General features: G+C 46.0%; 1 protein-coding gene across 1 annotated transcript in view; it reads right to left on the bottom strand.

Moving 5' to 3' along the window:
• The window catches only part of DDX1 (DEAD-box helicase 1), a 192,941-nt gene that overhangs the window by 18,177 nt on the left and 151,408 nt on the right, over positions 1-23,356 (bottom strand). The window lies entirely within an intron of this gene.

Here is a 23,356-nt window from a genome sequence, read left to right as displayed (position 1 = left end):
AACCATGGTCTTTTGGCACTAATAATTGCAAAAAATATGGTTTACAGACAAGATTTAAAATAATATGAAAACGAAGCAGGAACTTGATTGACTGTTTCAGGAACTATTTAGATGGGCTGTATAGTAGTTCTAAACTCCTCTCACACATGATTTGCTTTAATTTTCCTTACTCGATCTCCAATTCAAACCTCAACATTTTTAACAAAAGGTACCAGGACAAATTATGTATATTTTCAAAAAAGTAGGAAAATATAAGTGGTACCAATAGGTGATTTCATTGTCATGCGTTTACAAAATCTATCAAACTATTGGGAAAATAGTTGGTGAAAATAGGGTACAGATGTTGCTCAAAAAATAGCACAAACAATCCTCTATCAGTCTTAAATTGGCACGTTGTGAAGTTTCCAAACCAAGGGACGTTAGAAAAGAAATACCTGGTTTCACAAGCATATCAGTCCATTTTCAGAAGGTAAACTTCTTATTGTCGAATGTTAGAATATGCCTTCACCTGATTAGAATTAAACATTTGACAGGGCACATGATATATCTAAGTGCACTAAGAGGTCCATTCCATTTTTCCAGATGGTCTATTCCAAAACTGATACAAAATCAGAAAACAATGGAAATAAATCAACAACATGTATACAGTATGAAATGCCATATCGCCTAGCTGTGCATATCTTCAAAGTGTCTTCTAATTATGACGACACCAGAGTTACATTTGTGATACAGTTATCACCTAAAGACCGCAGGACATTTATTTGTGACGGACCCATAATCTTCGTGAAGACCCCAGGAGCGGACATGAGGCCCAAAGGCCACGCAATGCACTCTTGGCTCCCAAATCGGCGACAGATATTCTGATGTTTGATGGGCATAAACAAAGAGGACTTGCAAAATCTGAGCACTAAAGACTACATAGAGTTGTTGTTTTCCAATAATTTGTTCAGTAGAGGCAGACAGATCTAGAATGAGTCACTAATGTAAAGTCACCTATGGCAATCACTGCGTGCATGGCGTAATACCTGAAATCTGTCTTTTGTCGGAGCGACATCACTATTGTCCCTTTTCTTTAGGTCAGTAAAAACACCCTGTGTTGCAAACTATCAAGGGAGGACGGGTGTTTGCAATACCATAGTCTGCAGTTTTGTCTATAAAGCTCTCAAACGTTCACACACCTAACACACCAGAATAATGTGAATTACATACCTCATTGAAAAGTTTGTGTGTGTGAGATCGTAGCAGGCACAATACATAAATACTTTCCATAAATCTGTGCAATTTTTACCCAATTGGCAATACCTTTGGCATCCTTGTAAATTCCAAGTAAATAGTACCCCCTTGGACCTAGGGCATGGGTACCAAAGAGAGTCCCAAAGGCTTGCAGCATGTATTGTGCCACCCTTAGGGACCCCTAACCTAGCACATATAGACTGCAATTGCAGGCCGCAGGTCTGGGAGCAGTTCAGAGTGAAAACACAGCATGGCACACAGTCTGTGTGCCATGTCCCCTAGAACTAAAGACAGTATATGTAAGTCACCCCTACAGCAGGCCTTACAGCCTAAGGCAGGGCACATTATATTACAGGTGAGAGCATATCTGCACTGCACGAGCAGATATGCCCATGCTAGGTCTTTGTCGATTCTAAGACACAGTGAGTGAACAGGGAAGCCTTTTTAAGTACATGTGCTGGACACTGGTCAATACGAGCTCCCTAGCTACACAATGCCTTCACTGAAAATAGAGATGTTTAGTATCAAACATCTCATATCAATAAACCCTCACTGATGCCAGTGATAGATTTATTAATACAGACACCCAGAGGGTACCTTAGAGGTGCCCCTTGAAAAACCTGTGTGCTGGCTGATTAGTTCTAACTGGCCTGACACCACCAGACATGTTTCTGACCCCAGGGGTGAAAGCCATTGCTCACGGGTAGGCAGAAACAAAGCCTGCTCTGGCAGCACACCTCTCCCAACAGGATCATCTACAAATCTGCATTCCCGGGATGGGACTTCAATGAAGAGCTCCACCCTTGAAATGTAGATCTGGCTTACCTCAAATGAGAGGATGCCAACCCCGCTGCTCCAGAGCCCATTTGGCACCTGGACAGGCAGGAAAATTAGTAGCCAGAGAGGCATGCCCACCTCTCAGGCCAGTCCTACCCCTAAGGTGAGCTGCCTGATGCGGACACAACTTTTGAAAGTCTGCCATCTTCGTGATAGCAGAACTAGGAACTCTGAGACAGGACTATGCCCACTTCCCATAGGAAGTAGCTATAAAGGAGGAATAAGTGACCCCAGGGGTTAGTAGCCCATTAGCTACTGTAGGAAGATGGCTCTTTATATAGTGAACCAACAAGAAGTACACTGAGTAAAGAGTCCAAGCAAACTCCAAAGGAAATACAGAGGCACACATGACAACCCAAATGCTGTATTTTGTGGTGGTGTGGGCAAACAGTTAGGCATATCAGAGGGCAGTGTTTAGCATGTATTGCGCACACACAGACAGGAAGTGAACCACTCAAAGAAATCCAACACCATTTAACAAAAAATCATACGTACTTTTATATAAACTTTGATACCGGTGAGTACTGTGAGTTATGATTTTTTTTACAGTTTTCAAAAGTTGACAGTGCAATTTTTGAAACGGTAATGTTATCCCATGGGGGAAAACATATACTGCATACTGTTCAAGCGGCCAACTTATGGAATTAATTCCCCCCAAATATAAGATCCGTAGATAACTACCTCATCTTCAGAAGACAACTCAAGAGTTGGCTCTTTCCTACATGACCACCACACTCAAATAGCAAACATTATAAACATTTATAATCTGCAGCACCACACACCATGAACAGATGTACACTGGGTAAGTGACATTTTCTATTCGACTGCATGTGTAGCTGCAGATACATATGCTGTGCATAGACTGATACTGAATTACTTACGTGTGAATTTCTTATTTGTGTGTTTGTTGCTGCGTCCTGCTTAAGAGGTCCACTGGCTGGTTGTGTATCCCTGGGATGTATTCCGCTAGTAGCTAAATGTGATTCTGAACTGCCCATTTCCATATTGTCTGTGCTAGAAGGGACAATTGGGATGAGTGTGCCCCCCCTGTTTTTGCAGATAATACATTGTTGTCATGTTGTCTGCCCTTATTAAGACTGTTTTGTGTTTGATCAGTGGTTAGAATGCTTTGATGGCTGAGAACACTGCCAGTAATTCCAAGTGGTTTATGTGGTAAGTTTGCTGGATTGAGTTCCATTCCCCTTGTATTATAAGATTGTTGAGCTGAGCCCCCAACCTGTTAGTGATGCATATGTAGTGATTATGGTCTGTGGCACAGGGTCCTGAAATGGCCGCCCTTTTGATAAGTTGGTGTGATTCCCCCATTGCAGAGATTTGTAAGTTTGGTGGTCCTAGATCCTGCAGTTGACCCTGTGCCTGAGACCACTGCTGCGAGAGACACTGTTGCAGTGGTCATGTTTAGAAGTGCATTGAGCACTATTGCTATGCATGATGCCATCATTCCCAATGGTCTTGTGACAAATCTTACTGTGTTAGTTTGGTTGGCCTGCAATTGGCATATGTGAGTCTGAAACACTTGTACTTGTTGTGGATTTGGGTAGGCTAATGCTGACTGAGTGTTCAGAATTGCTCCTAGATATGGTTGAATTTGTGCTGGTTGAAGGTGAGATTTCTGGTAATTGATTTGAACCCTAATTTGTGTAGGGTATTTATTGTGTGTGCCGTTGACAGTTTTGAATGGTGCTGGCTTTTATTAAACAGTCGTCTAAATAAGGGAAGACATGTATGTGCTGTTTTCTGAGGTATGCTGCAAGTACAGCAAGACATTTTGTGAACACTCTTGGTGCGGTTGTTACTCCAAAGGGTAGTACTTTGAATTGATAATGTTTGCCTGCTATCACAAACCTTAATTACTTGCAGTGAGCTGGATGTATTGGAATGTGGAAGTAAGCGTCCTTTAGGTCTAACACTGTCATGTAATCTTGTTTTTGTAGCAAGGGAATGACATCCTGCAGACTGACCATGTGAAAATAATCTGACAGGATATATAGATTCAGAGGCCTGAGATCGAGAATGGGACTGAGAGTACCACCCTTTTTTGGTACAAGGAAGTATAGGGAATATACTCCTGTTACTTGCTGAGTGATGGGAACTATTTCTATTGCCTCCTTTAGTAGTAGAGATTGTACCTCTTGTTTGAGCAGAGTTGCGTGTTCTACAGAGAGTCTGTGAGAACAGGGTGGAATGTTTGGTGAAGTAGAGATAAGCTCTAGGCAATAACAATTGCGGATAATTGAGAGTACCCATTGATCTCTAGTAATTTGTTGCCAGTGAGAATGGAATTGTTGCAGTCTTCCTCACACAGGAGATGTATGTTGATGCAGAATGTCTGGAAAATCATTGTTTTGTGGCTGTAGAAGCACCCTTTGAGGCAGGGAATTTACCTCTGGACCTGATGTTTTGCCCTCTGTAAGAGCCCCTGAGTGACCCCCTTCTGTAATACTGTTGTCCTTGTTTTGAGTGGGAGGTAGAAGCCTCTGTAGGTTGGGTTTTAAATCCTCCTCTAAATGGTGGTTTTCTAAAGGAACCCTGAAATGGTGTAGTATAAAGGGCTCCTATGGCATTTGCTGTTTCTGAATCTTTTAAAAGTTTTTCTGTAGTTGTGTCCACCACTGGTCCAAAAAGCTGTAGTTTGATAAATTACATATTAAAGACCACCTGCTGTAACTCAGGTTTGAAACCGGAAGACCTCAACCGAGCATGTCGCCCAAAGGTAATGCTGGTATCGATTCCTCTAGCTGCAGTATCAGTTGCATCTAGAGCAGACCTAATTTGATTGATTGTGATGGCCTGACCTTCCTCTACAATTTGCTGCACCCTTTTTTGGTGTTCTTGTGGGAGATATTGCAAGAATTCTTGCATCTCAACCCAATGTCCCCTGTTGTATCTTGCTAACAACGCCTGGGAATTCACAATACACCATTCATTGGCTGCTTGTGTTGCTACCCTTTTCCCTGCCGCATCAAATTTATGGCTTTCTTTGTCGGGGGAAGGGGCGGTATCCCCAGAGGACTGACTATCAGCGCGCTTCCTGGCTGCACTGACCACAACAGAGTGCGTGGTAACTGCTGCGAAATGTTAATTGGGTTTGCTGGTGCAGGCTTATATTTTTTGTCAATTCTTGGTGTTAGAACTCTGGCTTTGACTGGCTCTTTGAATGTTTAAGCATACCAGGAAGCATTGGTAGACACTGGTATTGCTTACGTGTTGAAGATAGGGTATTGAAAGGAAGTCCTCCTCTAAAGGTTCTGCATGCATTTGCACTCCATGGTATGCAGATGCACTGGAGATAACTTGGTTGTATGTTGTACTATCCTCAGGTGGAGATGGTCTGTTGGGATACAAAGCCGGATCTTTAGACGGGATTGGATCTGAATCGTAGATATCCCATGGATCTAAGGTGTAGCTAGAATCACCCCTTTCTTCGTCTTGTGAGGAACTGTGTGGGTGAAGGTGGAGGTGGTGGAGCAAGAGGTTGTGGTGTAAAGTTGCGGTGAATGCGGTGGAGAAAGCTCAACAGGTTTTTCTTTTGCTTGCAGATTTTTGCCAGTGGTGGGGCAGTATGCAGAGTTTCCTGGAATGCTAACTTCCTTTTAGTATGTTGAGGCAGAGAAGTAATAATTTCTCCAGTCTCTTTATGGATTTACATGCTCCTTTGTTTGCTGTCCATAACCTCCAGAGTGGGTTGAATGCCCGATTCCTCCATTTGATGTTCTGAAGCATGTTTTATGTTTTTAGAGGAATTTTCGGTAAATTTCTTGGGCACATGCTTCGTTGGAGTCTAAAGCCCCATTTCTTCTGTGTAGGTTGATTTTTTTCAGCTCTGAAGTTGGACAGAGAAGTTTAGGCTCCGAAGCTGTTATCTGAGGTTTCAGCTCCGAAGCAGAGCACAATTGTTTCGGATCCGATGCTGTGGAACGTCGACTCGGTTCGGAGGTGGAGGCTTGCATTTTGCGGCTCGACCCCAACACTGAAACAGGCGTGGTAGACTGTTGAGTGCGTGCCCTGGCCTTTTTCTGTGCCAAACCCAAGGGTCAGTCAACGATTGTTTCGGGTGGAACCATGGATAAAAAGCAGTGATGCACCCAAGGCCTTGCCTGATTTTTTAGTTGTTAGGGTTGGGGAAGGTGTACTCACGTACTGTGCTGCCGATATTGCCTGGCTGTCCTCCTCTGAATCCTGCTTGGAGTCGAAATCTGGAATTGAAACTGCTGTTTGTGCCTGCTCTTCACCAAGAACGTCAGTGGTGGGCTCTGTGAGTTTCAACGCCATCTCCAATCTTCTTACCCTTCGATCACGCAACGTTATCTTCAATCAAAAAGACTGACATGCCTCACAGCTCTCTTTTCGATGTTCTGGAGAAAGGCAGAGATTACACACCAAGTGCTGGTCGGTGCATAGAAACTTGGCGTGGCACCGAGGACCGAATCGGAATAGAGTCCGATCCATGTGCAGTAGCCCCAAACAGGACTGAGGAGGATGCGGGCACCCGAAAGCACATTTATTTGATCCCGACGGTACTATCGGATTGAGTATAGAAGAAAACCGCGCTCTAAACAATACAGACGGTATGAGAAAAAGGTAGAAAGTTCAGAATATTTCCAAACCGAAAATCCCGAAGCGAGAGGGAACACGTCCGAACCCAACAGCGGAAAGAAAACTATCTAAGAAAGGAGTCGATGCCCATGCGCACTTTCACCAAGAGGAGGAGTCACTCGATCCGTGACTCGAAAAAAAGGCTTCTTCGAAGAAAAATAAGTTGTAACACTCCAAGGCCAACACTAGATGGTGATATATATATGCACAGCATGTGTATCTGCAGCTACACATGCCACTGAACATATATTTTATATATATATATTAATCCAACGTTGTTTCAACCTCAAAGGAAAGAAAAATCCCTCGACGAAGAACAAACAGCTGTGACAGCAATAACGTGTTTATTGGCATAAAGATTCCTGACGCGTTTCGGAGCACCAGCTCCTTGATCACAGGTTCAAACGCCATACTCACTCGTGCATTTTTCGTCGAGGGATTTTTCTTTGCTTTGAGGTTGGATTAATGTTTGAAGGGGTCGCCGCCCTGCTGTGACACCGTGAGTAAGTGGCTGTAGCGAAAGCGATACCTTTGTGTTCCATATATGGAAAATGTCACTTACCCAGTGTACATCTGTTCATGGCATGTTGCGCTGCAGATTCACATGCTGTGCACTGTTCCTGCCATCTAGTGTTGGGTTCGGAGTGTTACAAGTTGGTTTTCTTCAAAGAAGTCTTTTCGAGTCACGGGACCGAGTGACTCCTCCTTTTCGGCTCCATTGCGCATGGCCGTTGACTCCATCTTAGATTGTTTTCCCCGCAAAGGGTGCGGTAGGAGTTGTTGAAGTAAGGATACTAGAGGTGCCCATGCAATGGAGTAGATATGTATGTACATAGTGTGTATTAAAGTAATATTTATTTACAATTTACATGCAACTAAAACGGCTACAGGCTCCCGCGGAGGTGGGAGGGCGCATGTGAATCTGCAGCGCAACATGCCACGAACAGATGTACACTGGGTAAATGACATTTTCCGTTCGATGGCATGTGTAGCTGCAGATACACATGCTGTGCATAGACTACAAAACAGTAATCGCCCCAAAAGCGGTGGTTAGCCTGTAGGAGTTGAAGTTGTCTGAAATAATGTTCTTAGTACAGCCTGTCCTACTGTGACTTGTTGTGTTGCTAACACATCTACACAGTAATGCTTCGTAAGTGTATGGGGCGTAGACCAGGTGGCTGCTTTACAAATCTCTGTCATTGGTATATTACTAAGAAAAGCAATTGCGGCGCCTTTCTTTCTAGTGGAGTGTGCCCTTGGAGTAATGAGTAATTCTCTTTTAGCTTTAAGGTAGCAGGTCTGAATGCATTTGACTATCCATCTGGCAATGCCCTGTTTGGATATAGGGTTATCTGCATGCGGTTTTTGGAAAGCTATGAACAATTGTTTTGTTTTACAAAATTGTTTTGTTCTGTCACTGTAATAAATTAGCGCTCTTTTTATGTCTAATGTATGCAATGCCCTTTCTGCTCCTGAGTCTGGCTGTGGAAAGAATGCTGGGAGTTTCACAGTTTGGTTTAGATGAAACGGTGATATGACCTTTGGTAAGAATTGTGGATTTGTACCGAGAACCACCTTATGTTTATGTATTTGTATAAAAGGTTCTTGAATAGTAAACGCCTGTATTTCGCTAACTCTTCGAAGTGAAGTGATGGCTATTAGAAAGGCTACTTTCCAAGTCAAAAATTGTATTTGACAAGAATGCATGGGTTCAAATGGTGGGCCCATAAGTCGTGTTAATACAATATTAAGATTCCACGAAGGTACTGGTGGTGTCCTTGGGGGTATGATTCTTTTTAGTCCTTCCATAAAGGCTTTAATAACTGGGATTCTAAAAAGCGATTTTGAATGTTTAATCTGCAGACAAGCAGATATTGCAGTGAGATGGATTTTAATGGAAGAGAAGGCTAGATTGGACTTTTTTAAGTGTAGTAAATAACTTACAATGTTTTGTGTGGAGGCGTTTAATGGCATAATTTGATTAGACTGGCAGTAGCAGACAAACCTTTTCCATTTGTTAGCGTAACAGTGTCTTGTTGTGGGTTTTCTTGCTTGTATAATGACCTCCATACACTCTTTGGAAATGTTTAAATATTCAAATTCTAAGACTTCAGGAGCCAGATTGCTAGGTTGAGCGATGCTGGATTCGGGAGTCTGATCTGTTGGTTGTGTTGTGTTAACAGATCTGGTCTGTTTGGTAGTTTGATGTGGGGTACCACAGATAGGTCCAACAGTGTGGTGTACCAGGGTTGGCGTGCCCACGATGGTACTATAAGTATTAGTTTGAGTTTGTTTTGACTCAGTTTGTTGACCAGATCAGGAATGAGCTGGAGAAAGGGAAAAGCGTAAGCAAATATTCCTGACCAACTGGTCCATAGAGCATTGCCTTTGGACTGAGGGTGTGGGTATCTGGACGCAAAGTTTTGGCATTTTGCATTTTCTTTTGTTGCAAACAGATCTATGTTTGGTGTCCCCCAGCGGTGGAAGTGATGTTGTAGAATCTGGGGATGTATTTCCCACTCGTGAGTTTGCTGGTGATCCCGACTGAGATTGTCGGCTAACTGATTGTGAATGCCTGGTATATATTGTGCTATTAGGCGAATGGTGTTGTGAATTGCCCAATGGCACATTTTTTGTGCTAAGAGACACAGCTGTGACGAGTGTCCCCCCCCCTATTTGTTTAGATAATACACTGTTGTCATATTGTCTGTTTTGACAAGAATGTGTTTGTGGGCTAGAAGGGGTTGAAAGGCTTTTAGTGCTAGAAAGACTGCTAACAGTTCTAAGTGATTTATGGAGTTGTTTTTGCTGATTGTCCCACTGACCTTGTATGCTGAGATTGCTGAGGTGTGCTCCCCACCCAATCATGGATGCGTCTGTTGTGACAATGGCGTGAGGCACTGGGTCTTGAAAAGGCCCCCCCTTGTTTAAATTTACAGGGTTCCACCACTGAAGCGAAGAGTGTGTTTGGCGGTCTATCAACACTAGATCTTGGAGTTGACCCTGTGCCTGTGTCCATTGTTTTGCTAGGCACTGTTGTAAGGGCCGGATGTGTAGCCTTGCGTTTGGGACAATAGCGATGCATGAGGACATCATGCCTAGTAGTTTCATCACAAACCTGACCGTGTAGTGTTGGTTTGGTTGCATGCTTGATTTTATATTTTGAAACGACTGAACTCTTTGTGGACTTGGAGTAGTAGTTGCTCTTTGTGTGTCGAGTGTTGCTCCCAAGTATTGTTGTATTTGGGATGGTTGTAAACGAGATTCTTGGTAATTTATAGAAAACCCTAGTTTGTGTAGAGTATCTATTACGTATTGCGTGTGAATGTGACATTGTCGTTGAGTGTTGGCTTTTATTAGCCAATCGTCTAGATATGGAAATACGTGCATGTGATGTATCCTTATATGAGCTGCTACTACAGCTAGGCATTTTGTAAATACCCTGGGGGCTGCTGTTATTCCGAACGGCAACACCTTGAATTGGTAATGTTTGCCTTGTATTACAAACCTGAGGTATTTCCTATGAGATGGATGGATGGATGGGTATGTGAAAATACGCATCCTTGAGATCCAGTGTTGTCCTGTATTCCCCTTGTTTTAGTAAGAGGACTACGTCCTGAAGTGTTACCATGTGGAAATGATCTGATTTGATGAGGAGATTCAGTGTTCTGAGATCTAAGATAGGCCTTAACGTTTTGTCTTTTTTTGGGATAAGGAAATACAGGGAGTCAACGCCTGTTCCTTGCTGGTGATAGGGTACTAGCTCTATGGCTTGTTTTGCTAGCAGTGCTTGGACCTCTATTTGTAATAGGTCTAAGTGTTGTTGAGACATTTTGTGCGGTTTTGGGGGAACATCTGGAGGGAAAGTTGTGAACTCTATGCAGTAACTATGTTGGATAATTGATAGGACCTACGTGTCTGTGGTAATGTGTGTCCAATTGTGGTTGTACTTGGTTAATCTCCCCCCCACCGATGATATGTGTTGGGGAAGTGTGACATTGAAGTCACTGCTTGCTGGGGCTTGGCTTGGAAGGCTGGAATTTCCCTCTTCCTCTTGGGAACTGTCCTCTGTAGGAACCACAAAACCCCCCTTCTCTGGTACTGAGACTGGTAGGTGAGTTTTGTTTGGGAGGTGGATGGTTCTGATGGCTGTTGTCTAAACCCGCCCCTAAACTGTGGTTTCCTAAATGTTCCTCTGTATTGTGAGTAGAGCGCGCCCATGGCTTTGGCCGTGTCCTTTTTCATTTTTTCGATTGCGGTATCTACTTCCGGCCCGAACAGCTGATGTTGATTAAACGGCATATTCAATACCGCCTGTTGTATCTCTGGTTTAAACCCAGAACTTCACAGCCATGCATGCCTTCTAATTGTTACTGCTGTATTGACAGTCCGTGCCGCTGTATAAGCAGAGTCTAGGGCAGACCGGATTTGGTTGTTTGATATGGCCTGTCCTTCTTCGACCACTTGTTGGGCACGTTTTTGGTGTTCTCTGGGCAAGTGCTGGATGATGTCTTGCATCTCGTCCCAGTGCGCCCTGTCGTAGTGGGCAAGTAAGGCTTGTGAGTTGGCAATTCGTCACTGATTGGCTGCTTGTGATGCCACTCTTTTCCCTGCTGCGTCAAATTTTCGACTTTCCTTATCAGGGGGTGGCGGATCTCCTGATGATTTTGAATTTGCCCGTTTCCTTGCAGCCCCCACAACCACTGAGTCCTGAGGGAGCTGTTGAGTAATAAACACTGGGTCTGACGGGGGCAGTTTATATTTCTTTTCGACCCTTGGCGTGATGGCTCTCCCTTTTACTGGTTCTTGGAAGACCTGTTGTGCGTGTTTAAGCATACCCAGTAACATTGGTAAACTTTGGTATGATGCATGTGTGGATGCCAGAGTGTTAACGAGGAAGTCATCCTCCACCGGTTCAGAGTGCATTGTTACGTTGTGGAATGTTGCTGCTCTGGCCTGTACCTGCGTGTAGGACGTACTGTCCTCTGGCGGTGAAGGTTTTGTTGGATAACACTCTGGGCTGTTGTCCGATATAGGTGGTCGTATAGATCCCAGGGGTCCGCATCATCTTGAGTCATTCCAGTATGTGTGGGTGACTGTGCTATTTGGGCACCCACTGGTGACAGCTGTGGTGATTGCAGTGGGGATGTTTGTGGTGAGAAATGTGGTGGTGGTGACTTTTCTCTAACCACTTTGGCTTTTGGTTGCATCTCAGTCTTCTGAAAAGCCAGTTTTCTTTTTGACTTGAGCGGAGGGATGGTTTGTATCTTCCCTGTCTCTTTCTGGATCTGTAACCTTTGCTGTGTTTGGTCATGTTCTTCTAAATCCAGTTCCTGCTCAAATCTGTGCCTTTCTTTGAGCTGCAGAGAAAGCCCTTGTTCTTCAGTGTATGAAGAACGTTTCGGCTCCAAAGCCGTTTTTTTCGGTACAGAAATTCCCATTGAAATTGTCTTTTTCGGTTCCGATAAGCTCTTTCGAGGCTTGTTCAACTCGATTCTGACTCTTTTCGGTGCCGGTTTCTCGACCGGAGTCGAAAGTCTTCAGCAAATCTTTGGCCTTTTTCTGTGCCGATGTTACTTGGTCACCTTCTTTTCTGTGGGTTGAGCCATGGCCTTCTGGCAGTGGCGTTCCCGTGGCCTTTAGTTTTTTGGTGTGACCTTGGGTGTGGGACGGGGCAGGTGTACTCACTTTTTGCGCCGCCGTCAAAGGTCGATCACCGTCGGATTCATCTGAGTCCGATCCCTGAATGGATTTCCGCATCTCTTCTGCCTCGGCTTCGACGCCATCTGTAGTCGTCTTGCGCGTCGATCCCTTAAGGTCTTCTTGGATCGAAACGCTCGGCAGGCCTAACAAGTATCCTCTCTGTGTTCGGGCAATAAACACAGGTTACAGACCCGATGCTGGTCTGTATAAGGATACTTGGCGTGACACTTGCGACAGAAACAGAAAGGGGTCCGGTCCATTAGTCTTGGTGAAGTGCGGAAGCCCCGAAGGGCTGCCGAAGCGGTCTTGTTGTCAGTGCCGATGTGATGAAACGAAACCAGTACCGAACGTAAACAATACCGACATATTTCGATGATTTTCTAAGTTTCTCAATTCGAATTACGGAGCGAAGAGGAACACATCCGAACCCGATGGCGGAAAGAAAACAATCTAAGATGGAGTCGACGCCCATGCGCAATGGAGCCGAAATGGGAGGAATCCCTTGATCATGTGACTCGAAAAGAGTTCTTTGAAGAAAAACAACTTGTAACACTCCGAGCCCAACACTAGATGGCGGGATATGCACAGCATGTGTATCTGCAGCTACACATGCCATCGCACATATATGTATATATATATATATATATAAAATTATACGCTTAACATGTTCATAGGTCATTGCATCATTTCTATACAAGTTGTTTGGTTGGATGCTTAAGAGTGTTTTTATTTTATCTACTGCAATAGGTAAATATTATCCTAACTATCTACAAGCATTTCACTATTGACATATTGAGGAAGGATAAAATAATGTTAAAAAATTCCACAAATAAATAGCTGTTTCGGATGTAATATGTAAAGAGAACCTTATTACTTATGTTATCCTAATCTATATGTATCTGCATGATAAAAACTAAAATTTGTGTTCAAATAAAGAACACAAATAAACTTCAAATACTGCAACTCTTAGAAGTCTATGTTTATAAGACACAACCTAAATCTCAATATATTATATTCCCTTACTATCTATATATTTATTACTTTAGTGATACTGTACAAGAGGAACAGAAAAAAAAACGCTCAAAAGCTTTACTCTGACTCATCATCACCCTATACCTCTATCAATCTATCCTCTATTTCCACTCTCTGACTCACCCCAGACCCATACTACTATGATCTCCAAAATAACCCTTTCTAGACTCTTCCCTCCCCTAACACACCCCCCCTCCCCCCCCCCCCGGCTCACCCCAAAATCCAGTTTACTACTATGATCTCCCAAACAACCCTACACAATTCTCCCTCATTTATCTCTCCTTTAACTCATCCCCAAACCCCATTTCACTACTATGATCTCCCAATTAACACTTGTTGTGGTGGCTCTGGGGAATCCAGGTGCAGATGTGTGTTATGGCATCACCTCAATGGGAACGGGTTGCTGCAAGCTGGGTCTGGAAAGTCAGTCTGGGGGGGGCCACAGGGAGGCTTCACCCCTGAGGTGCTAATGCATCTGGGGACATCACTGGTCAACTCCTCCTCAGGCTGTGAGGCTGGGGTGCAGTGCTGTATTTTGGCATTGGTTCCGGTGCTGGAGTTACTCGCGGTTGAAGGAGTTCTGCGGAAACAAGCTGCAGGCGAAGTCAGGAAGTCCACAGTTAAAGGTGGGTGAACTCAGGGTGGGCGAACTCAAGGTGGGCTTCGCCTCTGGAAGGCCTGGGGACCACGCTGACACTGACACTGCTCATTCATTTCAGCTCAGGCTAGGCGACTCGGGTGCAGTGATGATGTCCGGCATTGTATTTTTGGCAGTCCCAGTCTTCACAGTTCTTTCTTTGGTGCCTCCAGATGCAGGGAAGCAGCACTTCTGCTCCCAGGGAGTTCTTCTTTGGGATTTGCCAAGAACTGGCAGCTCTCCTGGGTTCTTGGAGGCTGCAGTGGCAGGATAGCTCAGTTGCTTCTCGAGGGTCAGATGCAGCAGGCAGGCTTGGTACCAAGTCAGTCGCGCTCCTCTGTTCTCTGGTTCAGCAGGCTTCTTGTCCACTCCTTCCTTTTTGTCTAAAGAAGATCGGAGGATCTGGTATCAGGGGTGTAAGGAAATGCCTCCTTGGCATGGTTACCCCCTGACTTTTTGCCTTTGCTGATGCTATGTTTTGAATTGAAAGTGTGCTGAGGCCTGCTAACCAGGCCCCAGCACCAGTGTTCTTTCCCTAACCTGTACTTTTGATTCCACAATTGGCACACCCTGGCATCCAGATAAGTCCCTTGTAACTGGTACCTCTGGTACCAAGGGCCCTGATGCCAGGGAAGGTCTCTAAGGGCTGCAGCATGTATTATGCCACCCTAGAGACCCCTCACTCAGCACAGACACACTGCTTACCAGCTTGTGTGTGCTAGTGAGAACAAAATGAGTAAGTCGACATGGCACTCCCCTCAGGGTGCCATGCCAGCCTCTCACTGCCTATGCAGTATAGGTAAGACACCCCTCTAGCAGGCCTTACAGCCCTAAGGCAGGGTGCACTATACCATAGGTGAGGGTACCAGTGCATGAGCACTGTGCCCCTACAGTGTCTAAGCAAAACCTTAAACATTGTAAGTGCAGGGTAGCCATAAGAGTATATGGTCTGGGAGTCTGTCAAACACGAACTCCACAGCACCATAATGGCTACACTGAAAACTGGGAAGTTTGGTATCAAACTTCTCAGCACAATAAATGCACACTGATGCCAGTGTACATTTTATTGTAAAATACACCACAGAGGGCACCTTAGAGGTGCCCCCTGAAACCTAACCGACTATCTGTGTAGGCTGACTGGTTCCAGCAGCCTGCCACACTAGAGACATGTTGCTGGCCCCATGGGGAGAGTGCCTTTGTCACTCTGAGGCCAGTAACAAAGCCTGCACTGGGTGGAGATGCTAACACCTCCCCCAGGCAGGAGCTGTAACACCTGGCAGTGAGCCTCAAAGGCTCACCCCTTTGTCACAGCACCGCAGGACACTCCAGCTTAGTGGAGTTGCCCGCCCCCTCCGGCCACGGCCCCCACTTTTGGCGGCAAGGCTGGAGGAAACAAAGAGAACAACAAGGAGGAGTCACTGGCCAGTCAGGACAGCCCCTAAGGTGTCCTGAGCTGAAGTGACTAACTTTTAGAAATCCTCCATCTTGCAGATGGAGGATTCCCCCAATAGGATTAGGAATGTGACCCCCTCCCCTTGGGAGGAGGCACAAAGAGGGTGTACCCACCCTCAGGGCTAGTAGCCATTGGCTACTAACCCCCCAGACCTAAACACGCCCTTAAATTTAGTATTTAAGGGCTCCCCTGAACCTAGAAAAACAGATTCCTGCAACTACAAGAAGAAGGACTGCCGAGCTGACAAACCCCTGCAGAGGAAGAACAGAAGACACCAACTGCCTTGGCCCCAGACTTACCGGCCTGTCTCCTGCCTTCCAAAGAAACCTGCTCCAGCGACGCTTTCCAAGGGACCAGCGACCTCTGAATCCTCTGAGGACTGCCCTGCTTCGAAAAAGACAAGAAACTCCCGAGGACAGCGGCACTGCTCCAAAAGAACTGCAACTTTGTTACAAGGAGCAGATTTAAAGACCCCTGCAACTCCCCGCAAGAAGCGTGAGACTTGCAACACTGCACCCGGCGACCCCGACTCGACTGGTGGAGAACAACCAACTCAAGGAGGACCCTCCGGCGACTCTACGACTGTGAGTAACCAAAGTTGTCCCCCCTGAGCCCCTACAGCGACGCCTGCAGAGGGAATCCCCAGGCTCCCCCTGACCGCGACTGTCTGAACTCCATTTCCCGACGCCTGGAAAAGACCCTGCACCCGCAGCCCCCAGCCCCTAAAGAAACGGAACTTCTGTGCAGGAGTGACCCCCAGGAGGCCCTCTCCCTTGCCCAGGTGGTGGCTACCCCGAGGAGCCCCCCCCTTGCCTGCCTGCATCGCTGAAGAGACCCCTTGGTCTCCCATTGAAAACTGAAGGAAACCCGACGCGTGTTTGCACACTGCACCCGGCCGCCCCGCGCTGCTGAGGGTGTACTTTCTGTGCTACTTTGTGTCCCCCCCGGTGCCCTACAAAACCCCCCTGGTCTGCCCTCCGAAGACGCGGGTACTTACCTGCTGGCAGACTGGAACCGGGGCACCCCCTTCTCTCCATTGAAGCCTATGTGTTTTGGGCACCTCTTTGACCTTTGCATCTGACCGGCCCTGAGCTGCTGGTGTGATAACTTTGGGGTTGCTCTGAACCCCCAACGGTGGGCTACCTTGGACCAAAAACTGAAACCTGTAAGTGCCTTACTTACCTGTTGAAACTAACAATAACTTACCTCCCCCAGGAACTGTGAAAATTGCACTAAGTGTCCACTTTTAAAACAGCTTATTGTGTTTTATGTAAAAAGTATACATGCTAAAGTAATGATTCAAAGTTCCTAGAGTACTTACCTGCAATACCTTTCAAAAGAGCTATTACATGTAAAATTTGAACCTGTGGTTCTTAAAATAAACTAAGAAAATATATTTTTCTATAACAAAACCTATTGGCTGGATTTGTCTCCGAGTGTGTGTACCTCATTTATTGTCTATGTGTATGTACAACAAATGCTTAACACTACTCCTTGGATAAGCCTACTGCTCGACCACACTACCACAAAATAGAGCATTAGTATTATCTCTTTTTACCACTATTTTACCTCTAAGGGGAACCCTTGGACTCTGTGCATGCTATTCCTTACTTTGAAATAGCACATACAGAGCCAACTTCCTACAAGGGGTTCCCCTAAATCCTCAAATTAGATGGGGTTAGGGGGAGCGAAGGTTAGTAGCCAATGGGCTACTTATCCTTTGCGGTCACTACACTTCCTAGATGACCACTTCCTTTGGAGAGTGGACATCACCCTGTCCCATGATTCATAATTCCACCACCTACAAGATGGCAGAATTCCTGAGGCTGTGTTAATTTCATGCTGGTCACCCTAGGGGTGTGTCCAGTCTGGAAATGCAACACGCCTCCAGCATAGATAATGTTCCCGCCTGTCCAAGTTCCAGATGGGCCCTAGGATGGGCTGGAGTGGGGGTTGTCGGCATCTCCCTCTGAGGAAGGCCAGTTCTGCATACTAAAGGCAGTGGGCTTATTTAAAGCTTCCTGCCTTGGAGTGCAGATTTGCAGGTCATCCTGGTCGGAGGAGTGTGTAAACAGGCTTTGTTTTTGACCTCCAAAGAACAAAGGCTCTCACCCTTGGGGGTCAGATTCTTGTCTGGTTGTGGCAGACTGGTTAGAACTAGTCAGTGAGCTCACCAGCAGTTGGTAGGTTTTCAGGGGGCACCTCTGAGTGCACGTATTAATCCATCAATGGAATCAGTGAGGGTTTATTAATAAGAGATGTTAGCTACCAAACATCCCTATATTCAAAGAAAGCCATTATGTAGCTGGGGAATTAGTATTGACCAGTGTCCAGCACATGTTTTTTAAATGACTTCCCTGTTCACTTACTATGTTTAAGAATTGACAAAGACATAGTAGGGGCATATCTGCCCTTCAGAAAGGTCTACACATGTAATATAATTCACTCTGCCTTAGGGCTCTAGGGCCTGCTGTAGGGGTGACTTACAAATATTACATGCAGTATTTAGGGGACATGGCACACAGGCTGTGTGCCATGTTGTGTTTTCACTTTTAGGGAGCACCTTGTCACGCATGCTGCAATGACAGTCTGCATGAAGTTCATGCTGGGTCTCTTAGAGTGACAAGTTATACTGTGGCTCTTAGTGGCTCTCTTCAGTACCATTTACTAGGGAAATAGAGGTGCTAAAGGGCCTGGCTACTTGAGGATCAAGAGACCAGACGTCTTGTTTTGAGGAAGGGACACTGGCACTGGCGACCTGGTTAGCAGGAACCCCGTGCACTTCAGTCAAAGTTGCATCAAAAACCAGGCAAAACGAAGGGGTGGGGGTGTGGGCATCCAGCAACCAGAACCCAGCTTCCTACAGCTACTACCCTACACTCCCCTAAATTCAGTATTTAGGGGAGTCCATGGCACCAGGAATTTATATCTCTGCTGACCTGAAGGAGGACATTCCAGAGACGCAAAAGGTAATAACTGAACATCAGTGACTGACTCAGTGCCAACCCTGCCAGCCTGCCTGCTGACTTTGACAGGGCCAAAAAGGACGCCTCGTTCTGAAGCTGCTGAAACTTCCAAAAGTCCAGTGAGACTGCTAGCTTTCACCCCAGCACAAGAACTCCTGTGCAGGAGTGTAGCTACTTCCTTGCCCCTTTGCAAGCAACCAAGAAACACTGAAGATCAAAACCCAAAGCCGGACAGCATCACTTCACCCTTGCCCCTTAGTCTGAGTTGAAGTGGGCCAATGGTGACAACATGATCCCCAGCCTCTCCAGAGACAAAGTCCACTGTGGGTTTCCCCACTACGACCTTCACATTGATGCCGGCATCCTCCTTGTGCAGACCCCCCTCAACCATGACCGCCTCCAGTGATGGCAACCAGATGGTCCACTGCACCTCTGCACCAGAAAGAGGAGAAGAGGACCACTGATGTCCCTGCATTCCCACAGGCTGAGACTAGAACCCACTTGTTGGTTCAGGCGGACTGGTCCCCCAGTCCACACCTGCAGACTGTTCCTGTGGGTCCCCCAGTCCACGCCTGCAGACTTTCTGTGGGTCCCCCAGTCCACCCCCACCGGTGACAGACACTCAATGGTCTAGGAATCCTATGCAACCGGATGGAGAAGATGAGGACCACTGGTGTCCCTACGTTCCCAAGCATCGCAAGAACTGAGCCCATTTGGTGGCTCACCCTGACTGGACCCCCCAGTCCCAACCTGCAGCCTCTTTTCAACTGGGCCGATCCCCATCAACTAACATTGGGCACCTGACGCCACATTATACCTCTTTACCCCGCTGCACCAATGCCGCCTGGTGTGACATGTAGGTGTGGCCTTGCCAAATACTTACCTTAAGTCCAGGAGGCTGGTCCCGTAAGTCACTGTACTATACACGTTTGCCATATTTGTTTTTTCTCCATAGGATAACATTGCAGCTTTCAGAATAGCACTAAGGGCCTGATTCTAACTTTGGAGGACGGTGTTAAACCGTCCCAAAAGTGGCGGATATACCACCTACCGTATTACGAGTCCATTATATCCTATGGAACTCGTAATACGGTAGGTGGTATATCCGCCACTTTTGGGACGGTTTAACACCGTCCTCCAAAGTTAGAATCAGGCCCTAAGTGTTGACTTTTCTGAGCTGTAAAGATTTTTTCTTGCAAAACATGTTAACCTGATCGTACTGATTCTGGTGCCAAAATATATATAAAAATACTTGTAATTTTTGTAAATCTGTGTGGATCCCCATAATGAGTTGTGTCTCTCAATTATTGACTGTGCATTTGCAGACGTCTAACACTCCTCTCTGATAAGCGTATGGCTGCTCGACCACACTACCCGCGAAAAGCGCCTTGGGATTGCTAGAGCAAGCCCCTGTCTTGCTCTAGCAGGAAACCTCTGGAGTCTAAACAGTATATCTCATTATGATATACCAAAGAAAGAGCCAGCTTCCTACATCATGGGGATAAAAACAAAGTACACTGACCATGGTAGCGGTGAAATACCAATCTGAGGAGAGATATGATGACGGATGACTGAGGCAGAGCTGCCAGGAACATCAATGGGGCTAAAGACAGCACTAACAATGCCAACTGACCAACGGCACTGTGGCATCAGATGAAAGGAAAATGTTACCCTGTAGGCATCTGTTCGTGCCATGTAGTGCTGTAGATTCACATGCTGTGCATACATCCACCATCTAGTGTTGGGCTCGGACATGCACAACTCATTTTTCATCTAAGTAAGTCTTCGACTCATGGGACCTAGTGACCCCACCTATTAGTGGTATTGCACATCAGCTCCATTTTATCGTTTTCCCCCCCACAGAGGGCAAGAGTGGAGATGAAGCCTACAAATACAGGAGAGATGCCTATGCAAAGCAAAGTATTAACCGGTTCGGTGCCCAGGACGTAATGGTTACGTCCTGAGGCACAGTGCTGCTGTGCCCAGGACGTAACCATTACGTCCTAGACACACAGTCCAGAGGGAGCGCTAGCGCTCCCTCTGTGTGGTTCCCCCCCCCCCCCCCCCCCCCCCAAGTCAGGGATGGAAGGGGAAGCCCTTCCCCTTCCACCCCGAACCCCCGTGACGTCAGCGCGCGCTGACAATCACAGAACCTCCCCCATCACGCGATCGAAAGAGAAATGCTCTGCATTTCTCTTTTGATCACGTGGGGAAGGCCCGGAGAGGCTTCAAAGGGAAGGAAATGTATTTCCTTCCCTTTGAAGTCTCTCCAAGCGTTTCAAAAGCCGGATTGCTTGCAATCCGGCTTTTGAAACGCCCACTAGACACCAGGGATTTTTTTGGGGGAAATTGTCATAAGGGAGCGACCCCTTGGGCAAGGGTCGCTCCCAGGGGGGGGCATTTTTTTGGAAGGCCTTTTCTGCCGCCCCCTAGGGGCAGAAACCTCTAGGCACCAGGGATAATTTTTTTTGTTTTTTTTGTTTTTTGTTTACTTTTTTGTTTTAGGTGTGGGGATGTGGGGAGCGACCCCTTAGGCAAGGGACGCTCCCCTAGGGGGCAAATTATATTTAGGCCATTTCTGCCCCCCCTGGGGGGTAGATCAGCCTATTTTGATTAGGCCGATCTGCCCCCAAGGGGGGCAGAAACCACTAGACACTAGGGAGTTTTTTTTTTTACGTGAATTTCACGCAAGGGGAGCGACCCCTTAGGCAAGGGTCGCTCCCCTGGGGGGGAAAATATTTTAGGCCATTTCTGCCCCCCTGGGGGGTAGATCAGCCTATTTTGATTAGGCCGATCTGCCCCCAAGGGGGGCAGAAACCACTAGGCACCAGGGATTTTTTTGTTTTACAGATGGGGAGCGACCCCTTGGACAAGGGTCGCTCCCCTGGAGGGGAAAATTGTATTTAGGCCATTTCTGCCCCCAAGGGGGACAGAAACCACTAGATACAAGGGAGTTTTTTTTTTTTGGCGCCAATGTCATGCAGGGGGAGCGACCCCGTAGGCAAGGGTCGCTCCCAGAGGGGGGTTGGGGGGGGGGAATTTATTTTAGGCCATTTCTACCCCCCCCTGGGGCCGGCTGAGCTAGAGGCCAAAATCTACAGGTAGGCACTTTGCAAAAAACACCTCTGTTTTCTTTAAAAAAAAAAGTGATGTGTCCACGTTGTGTTTTGGGGCATTTCCTGTCACGGGCGCTAGGCCTACCCACACAAGTGAGGTACCAGAACCTGGTCAGAGCCCCACAAGTCACCCCATCTTGGATTCCCCTTGGTCTCTAGTTTTCAAAAATGCACAGGTTTGGTAGGTTTCCCTAGGTGCCGGCTGAGCTAGAGGCCAAAATCTACAGGTATGCACTTTGCAAAAAACACCTCTGTTTTCTTTAAAAAAATGTGATGTGTCCATGTTGCGTTTTGGGGCATTTCCTGTTGCGGGCGCTAGGCCTACCCACACAAGTGAGGTATCATTTTTATCGGGAGACTTGGGGGAACATAGATTAGCAAAACAAGTGTTATTGCCCCTTGTTTTTCTCTACATTTTTTCCTACCAAAGATAAGAGAGTTTGTAAAAAAGACAACTATTTGAGAAATGCCCTGTAATTCACATGCTAGTATGGTCACCCAGGAATTCAGAGATGTGCAAATAACCACTGCTCCTCAACACCTTATCTTGTGCCCATTTTGGAAATACAAAGGTTTTCTTGATAGCTATTTTTCACTCTTTATATTTCAGCAAATGAATTGCTGTATACCCGGTATAGAATGAAAACGCACTGCAGGGTGCAGCTCATTTATTGCCTCTGGGTACCTAGGGTTCTTGATGAACCTACAAGCACTATATATCCCCGCAACCAGAGGAGTCCAGCAGACGTAACGGTATATTGCTTTCGAAAATCTTACATTGCAGGAAAAAGTTAGAGCAAAACGTAGAGAAAAATTTATGTTTTTTTCACCTCAATTTAAATATTTTTCTTTTTCAGTTGTTATTTTCTGTAGGAAACCCTTGTAGGATCTACACAAATGACCCCTTGCTGAATTCAGAATTTCGTCTACTTTTCAGAAATGTTTAGGTTTCTGGGATCCAGCATTGGTTTCACGCCCATTTCTGTCACTGACTGGAAGGAGGCTGAAAGCACAAAAAATTGTAAAAATGGGGTATGTCCCAATAAAATGCCACATTTATGTTGAAAAATTGGGTTTTCTGATTCAAGTCTGCCTGTTCCTGAAAGCCTGGAAGCTGGTGATTTTAGTACCGCAAACCCTTTGTTGATGCCATTTTCAGGGAAAAAACCACAAGCCTTCTTCTGCAACCATTTTTTCCCATTTTGTTGAAAAAAAACTACATTTTCACTGTATTTTGGCTAATTTCTTGGCCTCCTTCAGGGGAATATACAAAGTCTGGGTACCTCTAGAATCCCTAGGATGTTGGAAAAAAAGGACGCAAATTTGGCTTGGCTAGCTTATGTGGACAAAAAGTTATGAGGGCCTAAGCGCGAACTGCCCCAAATAGCCAAAAAAAGGCTTGGCACAGGAGGGGGAAAAGGCCTGGCAGCGAAGGGGTTAAAGATAACGAAAGGAAATAATATCTGTAACACTGTCAGGTGACCAGGGAGGAGGGTGTGTGCATGCAAATCTACCTCACTACATGCCACAAGCAGATGCTTACAGGTTAAGTAACATTTTCCGTTTGTGGCACGTGTGTGTGTGTGTGTGTAGATGCACATGCTGTGCATGGACTGTAAAGCAGTCCTCCTCTAAGTGGTGGCTTAGCCTGTGAATGTTGAAGTAGACTGAAAAAGTGTCCACAGGACAGCCTGGTAAACTCTAGCTAGTTGTCTGGCCAGGGCACCCACACAGTAGTGTTTGATAAAGGTGTGAGGGATTG

Source organism: Pleurodeles waltl, chromosome 5 (genome assembly GCF_031143425.1).
Source record: "Pleurodeles waltl isolate 20211129_DDA chromosome 5, aPleWal1.hap1.20221129, whole genome shotgun sequence".
NCBI lineage: Eukaryota > Metazoa > Chordata > Amphibia > Caudata > Salamandridae > Pleurodeles > Pleurodeles waltl.
The sequence above is the reverse complement of the archived record's forward strand: the minus strand, read 5'-3'. Positions and strand labels throughout refer to the sequence as shown.